General features: G+C 45.3%; 1 long non-coding RNA gene across 1 annotated transcript; it reads left to right on the top strand.

The window, feature by feature from the left end:
* The first annotated feature begins 1,049 nt into the window (after positions 1-1,049).
* LOC146395899 (uncharacterized) lies at positions 1,050-5,641 on the top strand. The gene is made up of 3 exons (XR_014830393.1): positions 1,050-1,192; positions 2,561-2,699; positions 3,275-5,641. It is a non-coding gene; the product is annotated as an uncharacterized LOC146395899 (long non-coding RNA).
* The last annotated feature ends 758 nt before the right edge of the window (positions 5,642-6,399 follow it).

The raw sequence follows: 6,399 nt of genomic DNA, 5'->3' as shown, positions 1-6,399 counted from the left end.
TCTGCAGCCATAAGGCCTTGGAGAACTCCCCTACTCAGGGGGAGGAGGATAGAGTGGGCAGAACTCGGCATCTCCTTGAAAAGCACTGCTTTAGACTGAAAAGAGATAGGTCTCAAGTAGGAAGCGACTCAGATATTGCCAACCAGCCCGTCTGGCTCTCCTTTCTTTAAAGTGGACTTGGCACAGGCATCTGCTTCATAGACTTGCTGTGAGAATTAAATAAATAGTACGTAGGAAGCATTGGGAATCTGACAGGTTGTAATTGCTGTCCTTGCTGTGACTATTGTCCCCCAGAGGGGTGACACTCCTGGGGATGGCTAGGTCAGTCATGAAAAATAAGATGTTACCTTTATTTTGCACGTCTGAGCGCAGTGTGAAAATAAATCACTCCCATGACACTTCATAACAACACAATTTGAGTAGAGATTTGTTGCTTACAAAGCCCTTTCAAATATCATCTCCTCGAATCCTCGCAACAGTGCCACACAGGGGAGGTCATTTCTCCCCTTATTGTACAGATCTGGAAACTAAAACTCAGCGAATTTGACAGGCTCACCCAAGGCCAGACTTCTAGCAAATGCTGGAGCCAGCTGGAAATCCAGGAGTCCGGACTCCAAACCCCCTTTTCTTTGAACCCTATCACTCCTGGAAGTGGGCCTCCTGCCACCGGAGAGGGCAGGACCCCCCACCTACTCCTCGATCACGAGACTTCCCGCCGACAAGGAGGCTTTTGTTGAGTGGGGCCAGGGTGCTGAGAAAGGAGCTGGATTACAGAGGGTCCTAAACATAAGGGCCTTGAAAGAACAGAGTCGACGGCTAACTTAATAAGTGCTGGGTTCAGTTGTATGGCAACTCTGCCTGTGCACAATGCATCTCCATGATCCTGCGGTCTTCCCCAGGGTGAGCCATCTGCAGTCTTACAGACAAGCGTCTCAGACGCAGAGGGGCCAGGTGGCCTTCCGAAGGTCACACGGTATCAGAGGTGACTCACATATGAGGAACCACCCTGGCATCCGAAGGTGGAAGTGGCTGGTGGAGGTGGTTGACGCAGCGAACAAAGGAAATGGAGTCAGACACGTGGGGGTGAGATAAAGCCCAGATGAAGAAGGACTTTCTCTTTCATCTTCATTCCGACCCCTTCGATGGCAAACAACAGAAGCCCAGGGCAAATTCACTTCAATACTGAACAAAGGTGATTGGTTTGGGGGTGTTTTTTAAGGTTATTGCCTAAAATGGGGTTCATAGGTTAGAAGGGTCCAGGGATGACTCACAGATGCAGGTCAGGGCACGACCTGGCTCCAGGGACTAGACTTGAGCAGCATGGCTCCTGGTCAGATCCACCTCCTCCTCTCTCTCTGGACTGGCTGGCCTCCTCTGGCCTCCTGGTTGCCTGCAGGGCTCACTTCTCCCGTTTGCAATTCCAGAGTCGAAGGCAAGGGGCCCAGGTCTGCCCAGACAGACGGGGTCTCCACAGGCCACATCTGGATTGGCTCTGGCTGTTCTCCCGAAGGGCTCATGGGGGCCTTGCCCAGGCCTGCCCCCTAGACCAAGCAGAGGATCGGGAACCATGCAGGGCAGGACTTTGGGCCATGGTGCGGGGGTGGGGTTTGCTTGTGGAGGAGAGTTAGTTTATTCTGTGTTTGTTTTTCATTTCAGAAGGGCTGAGTTTTTCCTTTCATTTCAACCTCTTCCTTGCAATCCACCCTGAGGGCAGCTCCCACTTCAGGTCTAAAGGAGGCTGCTGTATATAAAAGGCATAAGTCTGTTTCTTTCTTTCTTTCTTTTTAGGGCTGCACTCATGGCATATGGAGGTTCCCAGGCTAGGGGTCAAACTGGAGCTGTAGCCACCAGCCTATACCACAGCTCACGGCAACACCAGATCCTTAACCCACTGAGTGAGGCCAGGGATCAACCCTGTATCTTCATGGATACTAGTCAGATTTGTTTCTGCTGAGCCACGACAGGAACTCCCACAAGTCATTTTTTGACAGAACCACCTACCTAGTGCTTGAAGATGTTCAATTTCCTGAGTGTCAAAATGCCACTACTTGGCACCTGAGAGGGAAAGCTGTCTGCTAGGGGAACAGAGGTGGGAACAGCCAGTGACAGGGCCCCTCACCTCTAGACACATTGAGAAGGCCGAGATTTGTGTTCTTCTTAACTCCATTTTCGTCATTTGACAGAGTCTCACTCTGTGGCCCAGCTCTCCAAAGCCAGGCCCCCTAATGTTTCGCTTAGAGGATAACAAAACAGTGACTTTATTGGGAACTTGTTTCACAAGGAAGTTATAAAACTGAACATTTACATGTGGCATTTACAAGCTTAAACTCTCTTTTCCTGGAAGAAAGTGTAAAGCAGGTGGCTCTCGGGTCAGACCAGCCCCATGTGAGTGAAGGATGCTCAGTGGAGATTCTGGTGAGAGCCAGGGTTCAGGGGCAGCGCATAGCCATGTTCTTTTATTTCTTAAAACTACATAAAGACAATTCTTTATTCCTAATACAGTGTAAGAATTTAGTAGGTATAAAATATTTTTAAAATTTATTTTTATTTTTATTTTTAGGGCCGCATCTGCACCCGGGCTAGGGGTCAAATTGGAGCTGCAGCTGCAGGCCTATACCACAGCAACACTGGATCTGCATAACATCTGCAACCTATACCGCAGCTTGAGGCAACACCAGATCCTTAACCCACCGAGCAAGGTTAGGAATCGAACACACAAACACTATGTCAGGTTCTTAACCCGCTGAGCCACAGTAAGAACTCCTCTATTTTTTATTTTTATACACCCTTTTTTTTTTTTTTTTTTTGGTCTTTTTAGAGCCACACCCTTGGCACATGGAGGTTCCCAGGCTAGGTGTCAAATTGGAGCTGCAGCCACTGGCCTACCCCACAGCCACAGCAACGCCAGATCCAAGGCACATCTGTGATCTGCACTATAGCTCATGGCAACGCTGGATCCTTAACCCACTGAGCGAGGCGGAGAATGAACTTGAGTCCTCATGGGTACTAGTCAGATTTGCTTCTGCTGAGCCACGATGGGAACTCCCTATTTTTATACACTTTTTAAAGGTTCCTCTCCATTTACAGGTATTACAAAATATTGGCTATATTCCCGAGTTGTACAATACATTCTTGAACCTGTCTTACACCTAGCAGTTTGCACTTCTCACTCCCCACCCATACCTTGCCCCTTCCCCCTCCTCTCTCCCCACTGGTAACCGCCAGTTTGTTCTCTGTATATGTGAGTCTGCTTCTTTTTTGTTTTCTTTACTAGGTTGTTGTAGTTCTTTTCTGTGATGGCACCACCTCTGTTCCTTGGCATCCTAGTCGCTAAGTTGACTGACATCTCGCCTTCTGGCTGCCTCTGATGGGTGTCCTTCCTCTGCACTGAGACATCCTTCTGACCTTGCCCCGGTCCCTTCTCTGCTGTACCAGTCACAGCACAAAGAGGTCACAGAGGAGCACTATTTTATTATTTAGATCCCAAATGGGACAAGAGGTATCTACCATTTCATTCAGCACCCCAGTGATTCTCCTCAAGTAAATTCTGTCTTTGTGTTAATTATACATTCCCTTATAAATAAAGGTTGCTTGGACAGATGATGGGGATGATGTTTATGACCTTTTGCTAGAGATTTATGGCACCACACGGAGGGCAGCTTCAGGGTGGCTCTTTCCAAGAACGTTTTGGTGCCACCATCATAAGCCAGTCCAGGACAGGTCAGATGCAGCACTTGCCCGACCCAAACTGTGTGCTTTGTCCACACAGTCATTTACCTCTGGTGCCACTAGCGCAGAAAGAGGCTCTGCCTTGCATGCTTTTGGGCAGTATGGAGGGTTAACAGGGATGCATGAAGGTGGGATGGAAGATTGTCCCACCACCTCTGATGACTTGGTTTTCCCACAGTGTCTTTGTCATCATCTATTTCATGTTAAGCAGCAATGGAAGTGGCAAAAAACAATAGCTATTTTCTACCATTCTTTTATTGTGTAGACATTACATCAGGCTGGGCCTACAATAACCACTGAAGTTCTGAGTCCTAGGAACTGCAAAGAAGGAAAATAGACTTACCCACAGAGCCTCAGGGGCCCTGATTCACCCAAGACTCTCCATGTCCACATGATAAAGATCAGATAAACCCTCCCCTCCCTTTTTTTTCTTTTTAGAACTGCACCTGCTGCATATGGAACTTCTCAGGCTAGGTGTCAAATAGGAGCTGCAGCTGCCGGCATACACCACAGCTCTTGGCAACACTGGATCCTTAACCCACTGAGTGAGGCCAGGGATCCAACCTGCATCCTCATGGATACTAGTTGGGTTCATTACCACTGAGCCACAACAGGAACTCCGCCCTCCCATCTCCTGAATACAAGAGGTGACAAGCATTTATGTGCCTAGGACTGGGCTAGGAATTTCATGTGTATTATTGAATTCTTCCATGCCTTTCCTGTGATGTGGATTTTATGATTCCCGCTGTGGCGGTGTCACCTCAAGGCTTTGAAGACATGGCCAGCGTTTTCTGGCACCAAAGACCACCCTGGCTATTTCATCAAGCTACCCAGAAGATCCTCAGAGGTGTGAACTTCCTTTGCCAAGTTTCGACAATGTTTTGGGGCCCTGAGAAGGGATGGGGAAGCCTCAGACAATGCTGAGAAACAAGGAAAGTTTGTATTTGAGTCCCCCTGACTCCTGACAACCAACTAGTGCCTTTCCCAGTCTTTATGCTCCTCAACTCACCCCAGGGCCTCTGTCAGCTAATGCCTGAAAAGCCGGAAAAGCTACCCCTGGTGGTAGTATCTTTTCTGGAGGAAAACTCAGAGAACAAAACCCCACAGATCTCAAAAGAGCTTCTCCTTGAGGGATTTCAGTCTCCAAGGCTGACAGTGTCTGCACACCCACGAAATCACGCTCTCAGCTCTGCTCCTTCTCCAAAGGCCAACAAAGAAACTATCTGGAGAGCCTCTTATGTGGCAGGGGGTTTCTGGGATCAAGCAGTCCTGGTCCTCTGCTGGAGTTTATGATTGTTGCGTCAGCTTCCACCACCCCCGCCCCCGCCAAGTCTGTTCACTGCTGCATGGAACTAAGTTCTTCAGTTTCATTTGCTCAGGGTAACTGTGCTGTGTCTGCCTTCACAACCCATAAGCTCACTGCAGCCATTAGAAACCATGCTGGGTGAGGGGTGAGATACAAGACACCCTTCAGACCAAGAACAAAACAATGACCCGGGCACCACGGCTTTATTGAACATGGTTCCAAGAGTGTCAGTCAATACATTCAGACAAAAGAATGAAGAAATATATGATAAATATTTTAAAAGAGGGGGAAATTATCATTATTGATAGACAATCTGATCACGTAGTTGAAAATCTCAATAAAATAAAATTATTGGAAATATTGAGTTCCATAAGGTGGCCATATATTTTTTTAAAAGCAAAATCAATGTTCTTAGAGCCAAATGATAACCAGTTAGAAAATACAATGTAATAAAAGACCCCATTTGCAAAAGCAACCACACTATAAAATGAAATAAGATGAAATGCCTAGAATAAGCTTTTAAAATATATGCATGATAGATGAAGAGAGCAGTAAAACCCAACCCAGAGACCCCAAAGAAGGCCTGAATAAAGATGAATTATCTCATTCTCGGATGGGCAACTTAATTTGTTTGATTTCTGAATATTTAAAGATTTTCCAGATATTGTTCTGATATTGATTTCTATTTTAATTGCATTGTAGTCAGCAAGAATAATTGGTGTGATTTCAATTCTTTTAAATTCATTAAGGTTTAATTCACAGTCCAGAAAAGGGTCTGTGCAAATGTTCTATGTGCACTGGAAAATTATGTCCATACTGCTCTAGATGGAATATTCTGTACATGTTAATTAGACCAAATTGTTCAAGTTTTCTATATCTTTGCTGATTTTCTATTTGTTCTATCAATTATTGAGAAAGGAATGTCAAAACCTCCTTGATAGTTGTGGATTTGTCTATTTCTTTTTTCAGCTCTATTCCATTTTGGCTTATGTTTTTCTAGGCTTCATTGTTTGGTGCATTCACCAAGAAGATATAACAACCCTTAATATGTATGTACCCAACAGCAGCGCCTCAACAGACCTCCTTGGTGAACTGACTTCATTGGCATTAAGTAAAGACCTTATTTATCTTTAATAATATTCTTTATTTTGAAATCCAGCTTTCTTTTCATTAGTGTAATGGTGTATCTTTTTTCATCTTTTTACTTTTAACATACCTGTGTATTTATATTTAAAGGCATTTTCATTTAAACAGTATATATTTGGGCCTTGCTTTTCCAATAAATCTCTTTTAATTGGTGTGTTTAGACATTTACAATTAATGTAATTATTGATAGCATTGAATTTAAGTCTATCATCCTACTA

Source organism: Sus scrofa, chromosome 15, assembly GCF_054392235.1.
Source record: "Sus scrofa isolate SSC_HxYL_T2T_F1_AM1 chromosome 15, Sscrofa_HxYL_maternal_Yorkshire_Landrace_v2.0, whole genome shotgun sequence".
NCBI classification, from domain to species: domain Eukaryota; kingdom Metazoa; phylum Chordata; class Mammalia; order Artiodactyla; family Suidae; genus Sus; species Sus scrofa.
Note: the sequence above shows the minus strand (reverse complement) of the source record. Positions and strands in the feature narration are given on the sequence as shown.